Below are 19,758 nucleotides of genomic sequence, written 5' to 3'. Positions count from 1 at the left end.
CATAGAAATTACAGAAAATAGAATAGCATATTACGTATTTTCATTCTTTTGGATCAGAGAAAAGAATATCATTTATAGTTCATTAAAAATTCAAAATGCTCAAAAATAGTCATTCCAAATCACCCAGACTTTCTAGCCCAAATGTATTGCTAATTCCTCACTGCTATTGAGGCCTGTAGGACTTTTACACTGTAAGTCAACAATGTAACGTGACTCTAGACGTCTACGTTTTTGTATACGATCTCCCCCTCTAGGGCTTACTGGAACACTATCTAGACAAAAGTACGGCAATAGATCCCTATTGTGTCCATGAACCTTATTGTAATGACTAGCTACCGGGTATGCCTCATCTATATTGTTAATGGCTCTCATGTGTTCTAATATACGTATTTTTACTGGGTGAATCGTGCTCCCAATATATATGAGTCCACGTGGGCATATTAAACAGTAGATGGCATAAGGGGTGGTGCAGGTTAAAAATGTGTTGATTTTCTTAGGTGCTGTCAGCCCAGGTACATCATACACTAGAGTCTGTTTACTTTTTTTTACAAGCCTTACATCGGCCGCAGGGGAAAAAAACATTCAGGGGTTTTAGAGAGGATTGGATGGGGTTTGCATCATGGTGACTATGAACCATATGGTCCTTGAGTGCCCTTGCTTTTCTAAAGGTGACAAGAGGATTAGTAGGTAGGTCTTCTCTAATAATGTTATCTGTGAGAAGGATATTCCAATTTTTACGTAATATCCTTTTTAACTGTCCCGCATTATCTGAGAAGGTGATGATCATCCTAAATGTACCACTATCAGAAGATTTCTTCTCTTTCGTGACCAATAGGTCATTCCTCTGGAGATCATTCACTCTCGATAGAGCATATGTAAGTAATGCTTCGCTGTAGCCTTTAATTCTAAAGCGTTGCATGCTCGATTTCGCGGCCTTCTGGAATTCAATGTCACTGGTGTTGTTTCTTTTAAGTCTCAATAGTTCTCCATAAGGAATACTTCCTATTACCTGCCAAAGGTCCACAAGGACATTATCAATCCCCCATGGAGGCCTATTGTTGCGTCCCAGGGGAGTTTGACTGAACATCTATCTATGTACATTGACTTTTTTTTTTCACCATGTAGTCAAATTAAAATCATATCTGAAAGACACCAAACATTTTTTGAACTGTATCAACGAGATTGATTGGAAAGAGGGATATTGCATGATGACATTAGATATCCCGAGTCTCTATACGACGTGCATAGCACACACGGATGGGTTAAATGCAGTAAAGAGTTTCCTAGGAACACGAGATGTGAGATTCTATGAACATAATAAGATGCTATTGGAATTTGTGACCTTTTGTCTATACAATAATATATTTGTATTTCAAAATCAAATGTTTAAACAACTGTTGGGCGTGGCGATGGGAACCTGCTCTGCTCCCAGCTACACAAATCTTTTCGTTGGCTGGTGGGAGGAGCAGGTGGCCTGGGCTGATTCTAATCATCTATAGAACACGAAAATCAAAGCCTGGCATCGTTATATTGACGATCTTTTCATTATTTTTGATGGTCCTATTAAGATGGCAGCCTCATATATTGACAGACTTAACGAAAATGATCTCAATCTAAGGTTTTCAGGAGATATTAGCACCTCAACTGTGAATTATCTGGATCTCACAGTATACATTGAAGAAGGATGTATACATACGAAACTCTTCTATAAATCCACAGCAGGGAATTCTACCCTGTTCGCGACTAGCAATCATTCCAAAAAACTAATAAATAGTATTCCTTATGGAGAACTATTGAGACTTAAAAGAAACAACACCAGCGACATTGAATTCCAGAAGGCCGCGAAATCGAGCATGCAATGCTTTAGAATTAGAGGCAACAGCGAGGCATTACTTACACATGCTCTATCGAGAGTGAATGATCTTCAGAGGAATGACCTATTGGTCACGAAAGAGAATAAATCTTCTGATAGTGGTACATTTAGGATGATCACCACCTTCTCAGATAATGCGGGACAGTTAAAAAGGATATTACGTAAAAATTGGAATATCCTTCTCACAGATAACATTATAAGAGAAGACCTACCTACTAATCCTCTTGTCACTTTTAGAAAAGCAAGGGCACTCAAGGACCATCTGGTTCATAGTCACCATGATGCAAACCCCATCCAATCCTCTCTAAAACCCCTGAAAGGTTTTTTCCCCTGCGGCCGATGTAAGGCTTGTAAAAAAAGTAAACGAACTCTAGTGTACAATATACCAGGGCTGACGGCACCTAAGAAAATCAACACATTTTTAACCTGCACCACCCCTTATGCCAATTACTGTTTAATATGCCCATGTGGACTCAGATATATTGGGAGCACGATTCACCCAGTAAAAATACGTATATTAGAACACATGAGAGCCATTAACAATATAGATGAGGCATGCCCGGTAGCTAGGCATTACGATAAGGTTCATGGACACAATAGGGATCTATTGTCGTACTTTTGTCTAGCTAGTGTTCCAGTAAGCCCTAGAGGGGGAGATCGTATACAAAAACGTAGACGTCTAGAGTCACGTTACATTATTGACTTACAGTGTAAAAGTCCTACAGGCCTCAATAGCAGTGAGGAATTAGCAATACATTTGGGCTAGAAAGTCTGGGTGATTCGGAATGACTATTTTTGAGCATTTTGAATTTTTAATGAACTATAAATTATATTCTTGTCTCTAATCCAAAAGAATGAAAATACGTAATATGCTATTCTATTTTCTGTAATTTCTATGAACGTTTTGTGCTTTTGATAATTTACTGTTTTCAGCTAACAACCCTCAAGGCATTAGCCCATTCAGGGTGAGATTACGTACATGTAATTGAAGTTTGAGCATTTGTGAAATATGCAAGTTGGGCATATGTTTAACTTCGTTTAATAGATGTTTGACATAAGATGTAAGATATATTGGATGATTCTATATCACTCTATATTTTGCACGCTATAAGATGGCGGCATTAGAAAATACTTGATTGTAAGTCCTCTTTTTATGTTGATGTGTTGAAAAAACGTGTAAATAGTATATAAAAAACAATAATGGCCGCGGCGTTTTCGTGCAACAATTGACAAAGGCTGAGTGTCGAAACGCGTCTGAAGTGTCGAGGTTTCGTGGTTTGGAATAAATCTGACCGGAAACCCCCCCCTGAGAGTGCTTTCTTTTCTTTATCGGGACGATTACCTGAAGGAATTTGGGAGCTGTGGTACATAGACGGGTACACCCTCATCAGGAAAGCACCAGTTCTAGGAGTGCGGACGGCTGGTGTGTTTGGAGCTTCATATATATATATAAAAAAATGTTGCCACTCTAAGACAGGTTATCATTTTTGTTTTGTTTTCTTTATAGACGCTTTTGTGGGGTGGACAGACAAGAGCGGTATTATCTACCCCTCGGGGAGGGAGCGGGGGGAAAAGAATAAAGTTGGAGAAAGGTTTTGGAAATACAAATGGATATTACAAAGGACATTTTTGCAATGAGTTTATAAGAAATATGTTGGGTTGAGGTTTATAAAAGTTGGGATTTATGGAGAAATGGAATGTTTGATGTTTTCAAATGGTTTGGTTTTATTTTGATAATCTTGTCTGTAGTGTTGCGCTCTAGTCTCCGACGCACTAGGGTGATGACGTGGTGCGCCGGAGCAAGAGCGGAACACTAGCGCATGCGCGAAGACCGCAGGGAAAGCGTGCGAAGGTGGAGAGACGCGATAAGCGACCGGAGCCGGTCACCGTTAGACGCTCGGCGCTCTTTGGATATAGCGATCTGTTGGAATTAATAAAGGCACAGTTGAATCTACTCAGGCTGCATGTCCTCTGTGGGGGAAGCAAATAACAACATTACAGTGGCGACGAGGACTGGATCACCCCACCAACCCCACCACAGCAACACAGAGAACAGAGCTGAGGCAAAGTGCCACAAGGAGACAAACAGGTCAGAAATTGTAAAAGAGGGCACTACATAGTGAGCACGCCCAGAGGAACATCGCTATTCACAAGAGAGCGTGGCAGCAGCGCACGACCTCAGCAACCCACAGGCACGTGGCCCCAAGCCTAATTAGCGCAGACCAAGGCCAGCACAAACGCGAAGGGGAATACGTAGCTGAGACCCTGACAGAAAAAAGGGACAGTGATACGGAGGACGGAAAAGAACGCCTCCCCAGCAAATTACGAGGTGGAAACACCGGCGCACCCGGCAGCCCCAAAAGTCAGGGAGACGACACAGACAGAGAAGGGGACCCCAGCACACCAGGCAGCCCAAGGAGCCGAGACGGAGAACCTGGAACAGTGCCCAGAATGAGCAACCAAATGACATCTCTCACAGCACCCATCCCCTTCCTACCCAGACCAGGTGAGCCCCTGATGAAGTGGGAGGACTGGAGGGAATATTTCAAGAACTATGTAGAGGCCTTGGAGGATGAAAATGGTGAACCATTTCCCAGTGCTAGGAAGAAACGGTTATTGCTGCATAACCTGGGCCCGGAAGGTGTGCGAGTATTTGCGAACATCGTGCCAGCAGCGAGACAAGCTGCAGACGACGACGTCTTCAAACACGCCCTAGAAGATCTAGATAATCACTATCGCCCAGCGGTATGTGTATCTATTGAACGGTACAACTTCCAACAAAGGAAGCAGGAAGACGGAGAATTGATAGATGATTATGTAGCAGCATTGAGACGACTAGCCATCACGTGTAAATATGGACAACTGCAGGACGAGTACATCAAGGACCAAATAGTCATGCACATCACGAACAAGTCAGTCCAGGACAAGTTGTGGGCGCAGGGTGAATCGTCGCTCAAAGACGTGATCGCAATGGTAAAGAAAGCTGAACTTTCAAAACGCTGCACAGAAGCAGCCAAAAATGAGAATCCCCAAAGACAAATGGTCAACAAAATAGACGAGGCTCAATCGTCTAAAAGGCAAAGGAGATCCACTGGAGAAGGGAGACGTGAACCCAGGTGGACAGGGAAACAGGCCACACCAGAGAAGCTGTCCACGGACAGCAGGTTCTCATGCTACAGGTGCGGGAGTACGGCTCACTCAGCACAGGACAAACAGTGCCCAGCTTTTCGCGCCAGATGCTCATTCTGTGGCCTGGTAGGCCATTATGAGAAAGTGTGCCGCAAGAAAGGGAAGAAGTCCATGGTGAAATGCATCGGGCAGCTCCAGTCAGAGAACCAGACTGAGGAAGACCAGGAAGAAGACGACATGGTATTATGCGTCGAAGAACAGGTGCTGGAGGTAACGGGCAAACGCTCGCACAAACCGCGCACAGACATGCTGATAGGAGGAGTGAAGGTTCACATAGCAATTGACTCGGGGTCACCATACTCCATTGTACAAAGATCTGTATGGGAAGAAGACTTCGTGCCCACCCTGGGTCCGCAGTTAAACCCACCAGACATACGACCGATTTCGTACACCAGCAACGCAATTCCTATGGTACGGTTCCGCGCCCTGAAATTCGAATTCAGAGGAAGATCAGCGATATGCAAGCTATATGTGGCGGAGCGAGGGCCCTCAGTGCTAGGCTGGAGAGACCAGGGTGACCTAGGGATAACATTGGACCCAGGAGGCAAGGAACAAATTCTTCTGACGGAAGATAGCCGCTGGCCATAGCTAGAGAAGTTGAAGCAAGCCTTCCCCAAGGTGTTTGGAGGCACGGTCGGACAATTAGACAAATTTGTGCACAAAATACTCCTCAGAGAGGATGCTCGTCCGGTATCCCACAAGGTCAGGAACATTCCCATTGCCATTAAGGATGCCGTCCAGCAGGAACTCCAAAGATTAGAGGAGCAGGGAATAATAGAACCAATTGACAGTTCGGAATGGCTGGCCCCCTTGGTCGTGGCCCAATGGCAAGGTACGCTTATGTGTGGACCTACGCGAGCTCAACAAATGCCTGATAGTGGAAAAGTTTCCCTTACCGAGAATTGAGGAAATGTTGGCAAGAACGAGGGGAGTGACCTGGTTTTCCACCATTGATCTCACCTCAGCGTATCATCAGATTGACTTGCACCTAGCGAGCAAAAAGTTAACCTCGTTCATCACACCCTTTGGGTGTTATCAGTTCCGCCGAATGCCGTTTCGGCTGGCCTCTGCAGCCGCAGTGTTCCAGAAGCTAATGCACCGCCTATTCAAGGACCAACAAGGCGTTCAGTACTTTCAGGACGACATCCTGATAATGGGAACAAACCAAGAAGACCATGACATGAAACTGACCAAGGTGCTGACGGTGCTACAGGAAAAAGGCCTCACCGCCGAGTGGAGTAAGTGTAAGCTGGGCATGTCGGCCGTCACCTATCTGGGACATGAGATTGGGAGTCAAGGAATCACTCCCAAAAGACAAAACGTAAAAGCCATTTACGATGCCAGAGCACCAGTCAACAAAGATGAAGTGAGGTCATTCCTCGGAATGGCGGAGTATTATAGCAAATTTGTAAGACACTTCGCCACAAAGACGCATAAACTCAGACAATTAATCAGAGACAAGTCAATGTTTCAGTGGGACGAGGAAGAACAGAGTGAATTTGAGGGTCTGAAGAACGACATAAGCGGGGCAATACCCCTGCATGGATATGATCCGGCGGGCAACACCATCTTAACAACCGATGCCAGTGAGAAGGGCTTGGGAGCAGTGCTGGCACAGGAAAGAAATGATGGCACAGTGGAGACACTCAGTTTCGCATCCCGAGCGTTGTCCCCCACCGAACAGAAATTTAGTGTCATTGAGAAGGAGATGCTCGCGGTCACATGATCCATGGGAAAATTCAGACAGTTCCTATGGGGCACCCGTTTCAAACTGCAGACGGACCTGTGGAAAGGCCACGGTACCTGCCTTAACGGAGAGGCATCCTCGCGCGGGGATGAGTCCGTATAACCTAGAAGATGACTTGTTCCCTCTCCATAGGACTTCTTCTCTCTCTCTCCCTCTGCAGGTACGCTGAGGTCAGAACCCGGAAGACGGACAACCGGAAGTAATCCTTCCTGAACCCGGAAGTCCCGCCCCCGACTACATCCCGGAAGATAGAAAAACCGGCGAACCACAACGAAGGGGGTTCCAACCCGCGGACTCGTGGCAGGAGGCAGCAAGGAAGGAACCGGAGCTGAGAGAGAGAAGCGAGGAGTAGGAGAGCCAAGCGGAAGAAGCGGAGGAGGACGCCGACGGCGACGTGTGGTCTGAGGACTGGTGGAGTCCTCAGGAGGTGGCTGGAGAGCGGCCGCAACTCACCAGGGAGTTGCGGCGGGCCACGTGAGTAACCGTCATCCGTCTCCGTGTGCCGCTTGTAGATAGTTGTAATTAGTGTAAATAGTATAGCGTTGCACCGATCTGAGCACGAGAGCACTGTATATATATATAGTTAGACCCCCCCCCTTCTTCACCGCGAGCACCCTGTCGACCCCTTGTCTCCCCTCCTGTTTGTCGGCCTCTTCCACCTCCCCGTTTAACCCGTCCCTCACTATCCCTTTTTCGTATCCTCACTTCCCGGTGTCGGTGGCAGCTACCAATCTTGAGAGGAGCGAAAGACTAACGGCCCTCTGTTTCTTCTCTCGCCCCAAACCTCCGAGGCTCACCAACAGAAGTCAAGGACCCTACGGCACTACAGAAAAGGAAGACTTACACCATCCTGACGACAGCAGCCCAGCGGCAGGACGTCTTCCCCTTCCCTCCCTGACCGGACGTCTTCTCTACCTCGGACTTCGCCAAAGAACCCCATCGGACCCCTTTGTTCAGAGACTTATTATCACCACCTACCTGTGTCCACAATAAATCTCGCTAAACATAGCGCACTATATCTGGCCTCCCCGCCTGTTATTCCGGCCCGCCGAAGCCCACACCCCACAAGTGGTGTCAGAAGTGGGATCTCCCGGAGGCATGGAGACCGCAGTCAAGAAGCTGGCCGAAAGCCAGGAACAGCTTGGACAGATGATGGAAAGATTCCTGAAAACCGCGGAGGATGACCGGGGCCAACTCCACGACGTCCTGAAAGGGCAAGGCACAGCCCAGGACCAGGCCCTCGGGAAACTCACAGAGGCAATGGGACAGCAGAGGCCTCTGGCACCCTTACCATCGGTCGTTTTACAAAAGTATGTCGCGGGGGAAGACCCCGACTTCTTTTTCACGAATTTTGAAAGACTGGCTCAAGCGGCGAACTGGCCTGAAAATCGCTGGGGACATTATTTGGGCCCATTGTTGACCGGGGAATTGCAGTCTGCCTATCAACAGGCCAACCTACAGGGGCAAACGCCGTATGCCGACATCAAGACCTGCATCCTCGAGCGTCTGGGGATAGACGAAGAGTCCTATAGGATCCGCCTAAGACAAGTCCGAGAGGGGCCCCAAGAAACCCCTCGGGCCCTCTCTTATCGCATCCAGGACCTAACCACCCGGTGGTTGAAACCCGCTACGGCCACTAAAGACGAGATAGTGGCTAAAATCAACCTGGAACAATTCCTCGCCTCTCTTCACCCGGGCACCCAAAAATGGGTGCGGCAACATGCACACCTGGAAGTGATTATAGTGGTCTCCCCCTTCTCCTACGAGACACTACCAATTCCCTTGAGAAGTGGTGGAAGGAAGCCCCGTTTTCCCAAAACCAAACCCTGAACCCCTCTCCCGAGAAACAAACCAAAACCAAGAGCCAAAAGAAAAAAGAACGAAGGAGGTACGTTGAAGCCTATCTGGTACAAGAGGCCCTGCATCCCTGGGAGACGGATCGCAAATTCCGGGCCTCACAGCAGGAAGATCCCGTACTACAACATGTATGGGGACAGGCCCTTGACGACGAGGACCCGCTGCATGTAGGTCCCTACTTCTTCCGGTCTAGAGGCCTGTTGTATCGGAAAGCGGACCCACAGAAAACCCCCCAATTGGTTATCCCGGGTCCATTCCGAGACAAGGTGTTGTTCCTCGCACATAGCCATCTCCTGGGCGGCCATTTCGGGGAAGAAAAGACAGGACAGGCAATACTCGAGAAATTTTACTGGCCGGGGGTGTATAGCCAAATCAAACAATATTGTAAGGAATGCGCCATCTGCCAAAAGAATAGCCGCTACCGACCCCCTAAGGCACCCCTCCGCCCTCTGCCGCTCATTGACATACCCTTCAGCCGGGTAGGAATGGACCTTATCGGGCCCCTGTTGCCCTCTAGGAGCGGTTGTAGATATGCCTTGGTGGTGGTGGACTATGCTACACGCTTCCCGGAAGCCGTCGCCCTGAAACATCCCACCACCCAGAATATAGCGAAAGCCCTCATATCTATCTTTTCACGGGTGGGATTTCCACTGGAGATTTTAACTGACCAAGGGACCCCATTTGTATCCGCATTAATGCGCCAGGTATGCTCCCAGTTAGGAATCAAGCAACTAAGAACCTCGGCATACCACCCCCAGACAGACGGGTTAGTGGAACGCTACAACACTACCTTGAAAGCCACCCTAAAAAAACTATTGGATCTGGAAAGCAAGAGGTGGGAGGAGATGCTGCCTCTGGCTCTGTTCGCCATCCGGTGCAAAACTCAAAGCAGCACCGGATATTCCCCGTATGAACTGTTGTATGGGAGACCTCCCAGAACACTCTTAGATATGGCTCGCGAAGCTTGGGAGGCGGAACCCGATCGTACCCGCCCCCTGCCCGAGTATGTTGATAACCTGAAGACACACCTAACCCAAATCCGAGACATTGTACGACAGCACATGGAAAAGGCACAAACAACCCAAAAACAGCAGTATGATAAGGGAACCAAGAAGAGGTCCTTGGCTATCGGTGATCTGGTGTTGTTACTCCTACCATCCTCTGACCACAAACTTCTAGGGCAGTGGCAGGGACCGTTCTCCGTCATCCGACAGGTAACTCCCGTCACCTACGAGATAGAGACCGAGCCTACTCGAGGAGTCCGGCAGATATATCACATCAATCTCTTGAAGAAATGGGAGGGGCCACGACCCGTCCTATCCGGCGAACCGGTGGTTACCCCTATACCCTTTGAAGGGTGCATAGATTCGGATCTACCTCCTTCAATGAAAGAGGAACTAAAACAGATGTTATCCCCGGTACAGAGTGTCTTCTCCTCCCTGCCTGGACGCACAACACTAGTCGAACACGCCACTTGCACTAACCCCTAAGGCTGCTCCTGAGCGGTCGCTTGCCTATAAACTCCTTTTAAAAACTTTTTAAACTTTTAAACTGTTCTTTGTAATTGACGTATTGAATTTCCCTCTGTGTCCGCCCCCCCCCTTCGAGCTATAATTTGCACATTTTTAGGGGCTGATATTAATGCCCAGGACTCGCTAGCACCTCATCACTTTCCCCGCTTCCCAGGTTGGGCTTGGCCGTCCTCGAGGCTTAGCTCACCGGGTCCCGGGTTGTTGTAGTTGGCGGCCATCTTAGGTTGGGCGCTATTGGACGAGCGCTCTAGTCGCTCTACATAAGGAGGGGCTTTGCTCAAAATCGGGAGATTACCTTGCACTAACCCCTAAGGCTGCTCCTGAGCGGTCGCTTGCCTATAAACTCCTTTTAAAAACTTTTTAAACTTTTAAACTGTTCTTTGTAATTGACGTATTGAATTTCCCTCTGTGTCCGCCCCCCCCCCTTCGAGCTATAATTTGCACATTTTTAGGGGCTGATATTAATGCCCAGGACTCGCTAGCACCTCATCACTTTCCCCGCTTCCCAGGTTGGGCTTGGCCGTCCTCGAGGCTTAGCTCACCGGGTCCCGGGTTGTTGTAGTTGGCGGCCATCTTAGGTTGGGCGCTATTGGACGAGCGCTCTAGTCGCTCTACATAAGGAGGGGCTTTGCTCAAAATCGGGAGATTACCTTGCACTAACCCCTAAGGCTGCTCCTGAGCGGTCGCTTGCCTATAAACTCCTTTTAAAAACTTTTTAAACTTTTAAACTGTTCTTTGTAATTGACGTATTGAATTTCCCTCTGTGTCCGCCCCCCCCCCCTTCGAGCTATAATTTGCACATTTTTAGGGGCTGATATTAATGCCCAGGACTCGCTAGCACCTCATCACTTTCCCCGCTTCCCAGGTTGGGCTTGGCCGTCCTCGAGGCTTAGCTCACCGGGTCCCGGGTTGTTGTAGTTGGCGGCCATCTTAGGTTGGGCGCTATTGGACGAGCGCTCTAGTCGCTCTACATAAGGAGGGGCTTTGCTCAAAATCGGGAGATTACCTTGCACTAACCCCTAAGGCTGCTCCTGAGCGGTCGCTTGCCTATAAACTCCTTTTAAAAACTTTTTAAACTTTTAAACTGTTCTTTGTAATTGACGTATTGAATTTCCCTCTGTGTCCGCCCCCCCCCCTTCGAGCTATAATTTGCACATTTTTAGGGGCTGATATTAATGCCCAGGACTCGCTAGCACCTCATCACTTTCCCCGCTTCCCAGGTTGGGCTTGGCCGTCCTCGAGGCTTAGCTCACCGGGTCCCGGGTTGTTGTAGTTGGCGGCCATCTTAGGTTGGGCGCTATTGGACGAGCGCTCTAGTCGCTCTACATAAGGAGGGGCTTTGCTCAAAATCGGGAGATTACCTTGCACTAACCCCTAAGGCTGCTCCTGAGCGGTCGCTTGCCTATAAACTCCTTTTAAAAACTTTTTAAACTTTTAAACTGTTCTTTGTAATTGACGTATTGAATTTCCCTCTGTGTCCGCCCCCCCCCCTTCGAGCTATAATTTGCACATTTTTAGGGGCTGATATTAATGCCCAGGACTCGCTAGCACCTCATCACTTTCCCCGCTTCCCAGGTTGGGCTTGGCCGTCCTCGAGGCTTAGCTCACCGGGTCCCGGGTTGTTGTAGTTGGCGGCCATCTTAGGTTGGGCGCTATTGGACGAGCGCTCTAGTCGCTCTACATAAGGAGGGGCTTTGCTCAAAATCGGGAGATTACCTTGCACTAACCCCTAAGGCTGCTCCTGAGCGGTCGCTTGCCTATAAACTCCTTTTAAAAACTTTTTAAACTTTTAAACTGTTCTTTGTAATTGACGTATTGAATTTCCCTCTGTGTCCGCCCCCCCCCCTTCGAGCTATAATTTGCACATTTTTAGGGGCTGATATTAATGCCCAGGACTCGCTAGCACCTCATCACTTTCCCCGCTTCCCAGGTTGGGCTTGGCCGTCCTCGAGGCTTAGCTCACCGGGTCCCGGGTTGTTGTAGTTGGCGGCCATCTTAGGTTGGGCGCTATTGGACGAGCGCTCTAGTCGCTCTACATAAACGGTCAGTCATGTTTCCGCGCAGCGGACGCGGGCAGCGGACGCGCCGGACTTGCGCCGGAGGTTCGCCAGAGGTAAGCCCGTTTGCGCCCGTTCGCGCTCGGTCGGGCTCAGGGACCAGACCCTCTGGCCAATCTCCCAGCTGCTCACAGACATACTCCCGCCTGGCTCTCCTTGCTCCGAGAAGTGTCTTGCTGTCCCCTTGCACTCACTCTATAAATCTTGCGACGGACCGTCCCCTCTGTCAATACTGCCCGTTTAGAACCACGGAAGCGGATACTAATACTACTAATTCAGAAGGCACCCTGAAAATGGCTTTGGTCAATTGCCGCTCATTACCCAAACATGCTACTGAAATCTTCTTGTTAATTCAAGATCTTGGACTTGACATTCTTTTTTTAACTGAAACGTGGTTGGGATCCACGTCCGGCCCAGACATTGTTCAGGCCCTTCCTCCTGGATATCTGATCCAACATAGGGACAGACAACTCAAAGTTGGAGGAGGGATAGCCATAGTATACAGGGAGCACTTAATCTGTCGTATGATCGACAGCTTCATCCCTGATTGTGAAAGTGCACAATTCGCCATCACTTTATCCCCAGAAGTGTCATTTTCTGGACTTCTGATTTACCGTCCCCCTGGCGCTATTGGACAATTTCCGAAAGGAATCATTGAATCAACCATAGAGTTAGCTAGCAGGGTCTCAAATTTTATAGTACTAGGAGACCTGAATCTTCATTTTAATAATCCCTCAGACACCACTGCCACAGAATTAACTAAAGATCTTGCGGCATGTGAACTAAATCTGATAGTCTCACACCCTACCCACTCTAAAGGGAACCTTCTAGACCCAATATTTTCCAATATTGTGGACTTAACATCAGTAGAGCCATACCCCACCCCTTGGACAGATCATATGGTCATCCCCTTCATATGGAATATGCCCGCACCCGGTCCAACAGAACCACCCAGTAAAATTCTGAGTAGGCGGTGGACGAAATTAAAAATGAACGAATGGGCAGAGGCACTGAATACAAGCGAACCTCAGGTCAATCAGGACATTGACAGGGCTAACCTGGACTTTAACCAATGGATTGAATCATCATTGGACAGGGTGCTTCCTAAAACAAACATCTCCAAAAAGAAAGCCTCCACTAAACAACCTTGGTACACTTCTGAGCTAAGGTCCCTAAAACAAGAATGTAAACGGTTGGAGAGACAGTGGAGGAAACACTTTGTGGAAGAGAAAAAAACTAAATACAAACTCTCTCTAAAAAAATATAAATCTGCTCTTAACGTGGCCAAATCCATCTTTTATGCAGAAAAAATAGAGATTTCAGCCAACGCCCCAAGAGAGATGTTCAAGATAGCTAAATCCCTGTTGAAAGCCCCTGACCCGCCATCTTCACCACTCTGTACGGAGGAGGCAGATGCTCAATGCACCAATCTGGCGAATTTCTTTGCTGAAAAAATTCAAAAGATCCTCCTGTCCCTCCCTCCTCTACCTCCTGAAGAACCTATCCTCCCTTTGCCAGATGATACAGATATTATTCTGCCCTGCCTCCCTTCCTTTTCCCCCCTTAGTACGGAATTGCTGCCCACGCTTTTCAACTCTGTAAAAAGCGGTTCTCCGCTAGACCCTGCCCCTATGAATATTCTAAAGTTAGCCTTGCCCAACATCAGCACACACATCATCCATCTAGTTAACACCTCATTTGAATTAGGAAGGGTACCCCAAGACTGGAAATTGGCAATGGTCAAGGCCTTGTTAAAAAAGCCCCATCTCGACCCCCAGGACTTTTCCAATTATCGTCCCATCTCCCTGCTCCCTGGCATTAGTAAACTTGCAGAGAAATGGGTAAATAAACAACTAGCATCCTTTCTGGAGACCCATAACCTGCTTCATTCAACCCAAACTGGGTTTCGGAAGGGACAGGGTACGGAGACAGCACTGCTGAGGGTGGTAGAGGATTCCAGGAGGATTCTGGACGCAGGTGGCAGCGCGGCCATTATCCTCCTGGACCTCAGTGCCGCTTTCGACACGGTGAACCACCGTGTCCTCCTGTCTCGTCTCAAAAAACTGGGCGTCAAAGACAGGGCACTCATGTGGCTGGAGTCCTTCCTGGGTGACAGATCCTTTAAGGTCTTTACAGAAAATAGCTGTTCTCCATCAACGCCATTACAGTGTGGGGTGCCACAGGGCTCCTCCCTTAGCCCCACACTGTTTAATGTTTATATGACGCCCCTGGCAGAAGTAGTTGCCCCCTTTGGGATCCAACTGGTAAGCTATGCTGACGACACCCAGCTAGTTGTTTCTCTTAATCAGTTGGAATCCTCCCCCTCCAGGCTCTGTCATTGCCTGGAGGCAGTAGCAAACTGGATGGACCTGTCCCACCTGAAATTGAATGGAGGTAAAACGGAGCTGATGCTTCTAGGAAAACGAGCCACATTTGACAACTCGATACACTGGCCCTCCTGTATGGGTCCAGGACCCACTCCAAAGACCGAGATAAAGAGTCTCGGCTTCTGGTTGGACGCAGAGTTGTCATTTAAGACCCAGGCTAGGAAAACAGTAGCCACCTGCTTCGGACTGCTGAAAACAATCCGGAAAATCCTTCCTCAGTTACCCGAGGCAGCAAAGAAAACCATTGTCCAGTCCCTTGTCCTATCCAGGTTGGATTATGGAAATGCGCTCTATCTTGGAGCCCCCGTGTCGGTTATTCGGCAACTTCAGGTTGTCCAGAATTCCGCAGCACGGCTGCTCACGGGCACGAGTCATCGTACATCAGCCAGGCCCGCACTCCGCACCTTGCATTGGCTCCCCATAAAGGAGCGAATCTATTTCAAGACCCTCTGCACGGTCCACAAAACACTCTATGGGAGTGGCCCCCCCATTCTAGAGGATATGATCAGACCCTACAACCCTACCAGGAATCTTCGCTCGAACCAACAAAACTTGCTGACAGTGCCTAGGATCAGGAGATCCCGCACTGGAGGTCGCCTGTTCTCGCACAACGCGGCTGGGCTGTGGAATGCTCTTCCTCCACCTCTTCGCCAAGAGCCTAACCTCCTTGTCTTTCGGAAAAAGTTAAAAACTCTTTTGTTTCCAAAAAACTAGTTAAAATGGTTCTCTATTTTTAATTCATCTCCGCTTGGTTAGTCTTAAGCGCTGGGATGCTCCCGAGTGGCCATGCGCTATAGAAGAGCCTTTTAATAATAATAATAATAATAATCCAGACGGATCCCGTGGTAACCGTGAGACAACGGCCATATCGTGTTCCGGAAGCTCGCAGAAACGTAATAAGGAAGGAAACAGAACAGATGTTGCAGATGGGCATTATCGAGCCGTCGGTTAGCAGCTGGAACTCTCCGATAGTCCTGGTCCCCAAACCCGACGGCTCGGTGCGTTTCTGTATTGACTTTCGAGCAGTAAATAAAGTCTCACGATTTGATACGTACCCCCTGCCACGGGTTGATGAGATGGTGGAAAGGATCGGCACAGCGAAGTACATCAGCACACTCGATTTATGCAAGGGGTACTGGCAGATACCCCTGAAAGAAGATGACAAACGGAAGACCGCCTTTTCTACCCCTGACGGCCTGTTTCAGTTCCGAGTAATGCCTTTTGGCTTACACGGAGCCCCTGCCACTTTTCAGAGGGCCATGAATAGGGTCCTACAGCCCCACTCCCACTATGCTGGGGCTTATTTAGATGATATAGTGATTCACAGCAATACCTGGGACCAACATCTGGGACATCTCAGGGCGGTGGTGTCTGCTCTGGGCAACAGTGGGTTTACCATAAACCCGGCCAAGACAACCTTAGCCGCTCAAAGTGTCAAGTACCTGGGCTATCTTTTAGGGGAAGGCCTCATCCGGCCCCAAGACAACAAGATAGAGGCCATCCGATCGATACCCTTCCCTCAGACCAAGACAGAACTTAGGGCCTTCCTGGGACTTCTGGGGTATTATAGACGGTTCATACCGAACTTTTCCCAAACAGCTGTCCCCCTGACCGACTTGCTAAAAAAAAGTACCAAAACAGAAGAGGCCCTGAGACATCCCTCGGTTCCTTTAGTGCAGGCCTTTGAGGCTTTAAAACAGGCCCTACTATCCAGACCCGTCCTTGTTAGCCCTGACTATAGCCAACCGTTCATCCTACAAACGGATGCATCCGATCAAGGGTTGGGGGCCGTCCTATCCCAGAGAGACCCCTGTGGGAACGAGAGACCCATTTTATACATAAGCAGGAAGCTCTATCCCAGGGAAATGAACTATGCCTGTGTCGAGAAGGAGGCACTAGCCATAAAATGGGCAGTGGACAGTCTCCGCTATTACCTAGAGGGAAGGGAATTTGTGCTATATACGGACCATGCCCCTCTGGCCTGGATGGCCCGCAACCGAGGCCACAACGACCGTGTCCTCAGGTGGTTCCTTTCTCTTCAACCCTATAGGTTCACCACCGAACATAGAAAAGGGGCCGAACAGGGTAATGCGGATTATCTATCTTGTTTTCCTTGTTCTCCCACCCCCACAAGAAAGACAGCTAGGGAAAGGGGATGTGGAAAGGCCACGGTACCTGCCTTAACGGAGAGGCATCCTCGCGCGGGGATGAGTCCGTATAACCTAGAAGATGACTTGTTCCCTCTCCATAGGACTTCTTCTCTCTCTCTCCCTCTGCAGGTACGCTGAGGTCAGAACCCGGAAGATGGACAACCGGAAGTAATCCTTCCTGAACCCGGAAGTCCCGCCCCCGACTACATCCCGGAAGATAGAAAAACCGGCGAAACACAACGAAGGGGGTTCCAACACGCGGACTCGTGGCAGGAGGCAGCAAGGAAGGAACCGGAGCTGAGAGAGAGAAGCGAGGAGTCGGAGAGCCAAGCGGAAGAAGCGGAGGAGGACGCCGACGGTGACGTGTGGTCTGAGGACTGGTGGAGTCCTCAGGAGGTGGCTGGAGAGCGGCCGCAACTCACCAGGGAGTTGCGGCGGGCCACGTGAGTAACCGTCATCCGTCTCCGTGTGCCGCTTGTAGATAGTTGTAATTAGTGTAAATAGTATAGCGTTGCACCGATCTGAGCACGAGAGCACTGTATATATATATATATAGTTAGACCCCCCCCCCCCCCTTCTTCACCGTGAGCACCCTGTCGACCCCTTGTCTCCCCTCCTGTTTGTCGGCCTCTTCCACCTCCCCGTTTAACCCGTCCCTCACTATCCCTTTTTCGTATCCTCACTTCCCGGTGTCGGTGGCAGCTACCAATCTTGAGAGGAGCGAAAGACTAACGGCCCTCTGTTTCTTCTCTCGCCCCAAACCTCCGAGGCTCACCAACAGAAGTCAAGGACCCTACGGCACTACAGAGAAGGAAGACTTACACCATCCTGACGACAGCAGCCCGGCGGCAGGACGTCTTCCCCTTCCCTCCCTGACCGGACGTCTTCTCTACCTCGGACTTCGCCAAAGAACCCCATCGGACCCCTTTGTTCAGAGACTTATTATCACCACCTACCTGTGTCCACAATAAATCTCGCTAAACATAGCGCACTATATCTGGCCTCCCCGCCTGTTATTCCGGCCAGCCGAAGCCCACACCCCACAGGACCATAAACCACTAGTCAAGGTGCTAACCTCCAGCGGTTACGATACAGCCATGCCACGCATCGCAAAAATGACACTCAAGTTACTAGACTACACCTATGATGTGGAGTACTTGCCAGGGACACGGAATAAAGTAGTGGATTATTTGAGCAGGGCCTCAGCCATGGAAGAAGCGCCCGCAGTCCCACCTGGCATAGATGAAATGGTAGCGGAAATGGCTGACTCGGAGAGGACAATCAGCAGACAAGAATGGGCCCAGGCCTATGAAAGTGACTGTGCCATGAAAGAAGTCAAACAATATCTGATCTCCGGGTGGCCAGAAAAAAGGCATCTCAAAGATGGTTTGAGGAAATTCTACGAAGTGCGGGAGGAGCTATCGATGAGTGACTCAGGCATCTTCATGTACAGGGGAGATAAGGTAGTCCCTCCAGCGACTTTAATCCCTCTGCTGTTAAAACAACTCCATGAAGGGCACCTCGGCATTGTGAAAACGAAGATGAGGGTGAAACAAACGTACTGGTGGCCGGGAATGGACAACCAGATAGTCAAGTCAAGTCATAAAATTTATATAGCGCACTACATACCCAGAGGGTTTCAAGGCGCTTAGGAAGGGGAGGAGGATTATTTGTCAAAAATGCACGTTTTAAGCTGTTTTCTGAACGCTAGGTGATTCTGGGTGAGGCGAAGGTAAGCGGGGAGTGAGTTCCATGTTCTGGCAGCCAGGTATGAAAAGGATCTGCCTCCCATGGTGGTCTTGTTGATGCGAGGTACAGTGGCGAGGGCTTGGCTGGAAGAGCGAAGTTGGCGGGAGGGGGTGTAGAAGGACAGTCGATAGTTGAGGCAATCTGGTCCGATGTCGTAGAGTGATTTGTGTGCGTGGGTAAGCAGACGGAAAGTAATCCTCTTATTGACGGGTAGCCAGTGGAGGTCTTTAAGGTGACCAGAGATGTGTTCGTTGCGTGGGATGTCTAATATTAGCCTGGCTGAGGCGTTTTGGATTCGTTGTAGTTTCTTCTGGAGTTTAGCGGTGGTACCTGCGTAGAGGGTGTTTCCGTAGTCCAGTCGGCTCGTGACCAGGGCATGGGTGACTGTTTTCCTTGTTTCGGTGGGGATCCAGCGAAATGTTTTTCTGAGCATGCGAAGAATGTTAAAGCAGGAAGAGGATACGGCGCTGACTTGTCTGTTCATAGAGAGTGAAGAATCCAGGATGACGCCAAGGTTCCGTGCGTGGTCTGTCGGGATGGGTGCATTTCCGAGGGCTTCCGGCCACCAGGAGTCGTCCCATGCAGAGGGAGATTTACCTAAGATGAGGACTTCTGTTTTGTCTGAGTTTAGTTTTAGACGGCTTTGTTTCATCCATTCGGCAACTTCTTTCATTCCTTCGTGTAGGTTAGTTTTGGCGGTGCTGGGGTCATTGGTGAGAGAAAGGATCAGTTGAGTGTCATCCGCGTAAGAGATGATGTTGAGGTTGTGTTGGCGGGCGATGGCCGCGAGGGGGCTCATGTATACGTTGAAGAGGGTGGGACTGAGTGAGGATCCTTGTGGTACGCCGCAGATGATTTCAGAGGCCTCGGACTTGAATGGTGGGAGGCGAACTCTCTGGGTTCTTCCGGTGAGGAACGAGGTGATCCATTCCAGTGCCTTTCCTTGGATTCCGATGTTTCTGAGGCGTTGTAAAAGGGTGCTGTGGCAGACTGTGTCGAAGGCTGCAGAGAGGTCGAGGAGGATGAGGGCGACTGTGTCTCCATTGTCCAGTAGAGTTCGAATGTCGTCTGTTGCTGCGATGAGGGCGGTCTCAGTGCTGTGTTTGGCTCGGAAGCCAGATTGTGAGGGGTCGAGTGATTTGTTGGCTTCGAGGAAGGCGGCGAGCTGGTTGTTGACAGCTTTCTCGATGACTTTGGCCGGGAATGGAAGAAGCGAG

This window comes from Lissotriton vulgaris, chromosome 8, assembly GCF_964263255.1.
Source record: "Lissotriton vulgaris chromosome 8, aLisVul1.2, whole genome shotgun sequence".
Lineage (NCBI taxonomy): Eukaryota > Metazoa > Chordata > Amphibia > Caudata > Salamandridae > Lissotriton > Lissotriton vulgaris.
Note: the sequence above shows the minus strand (reverse complement) of the source record.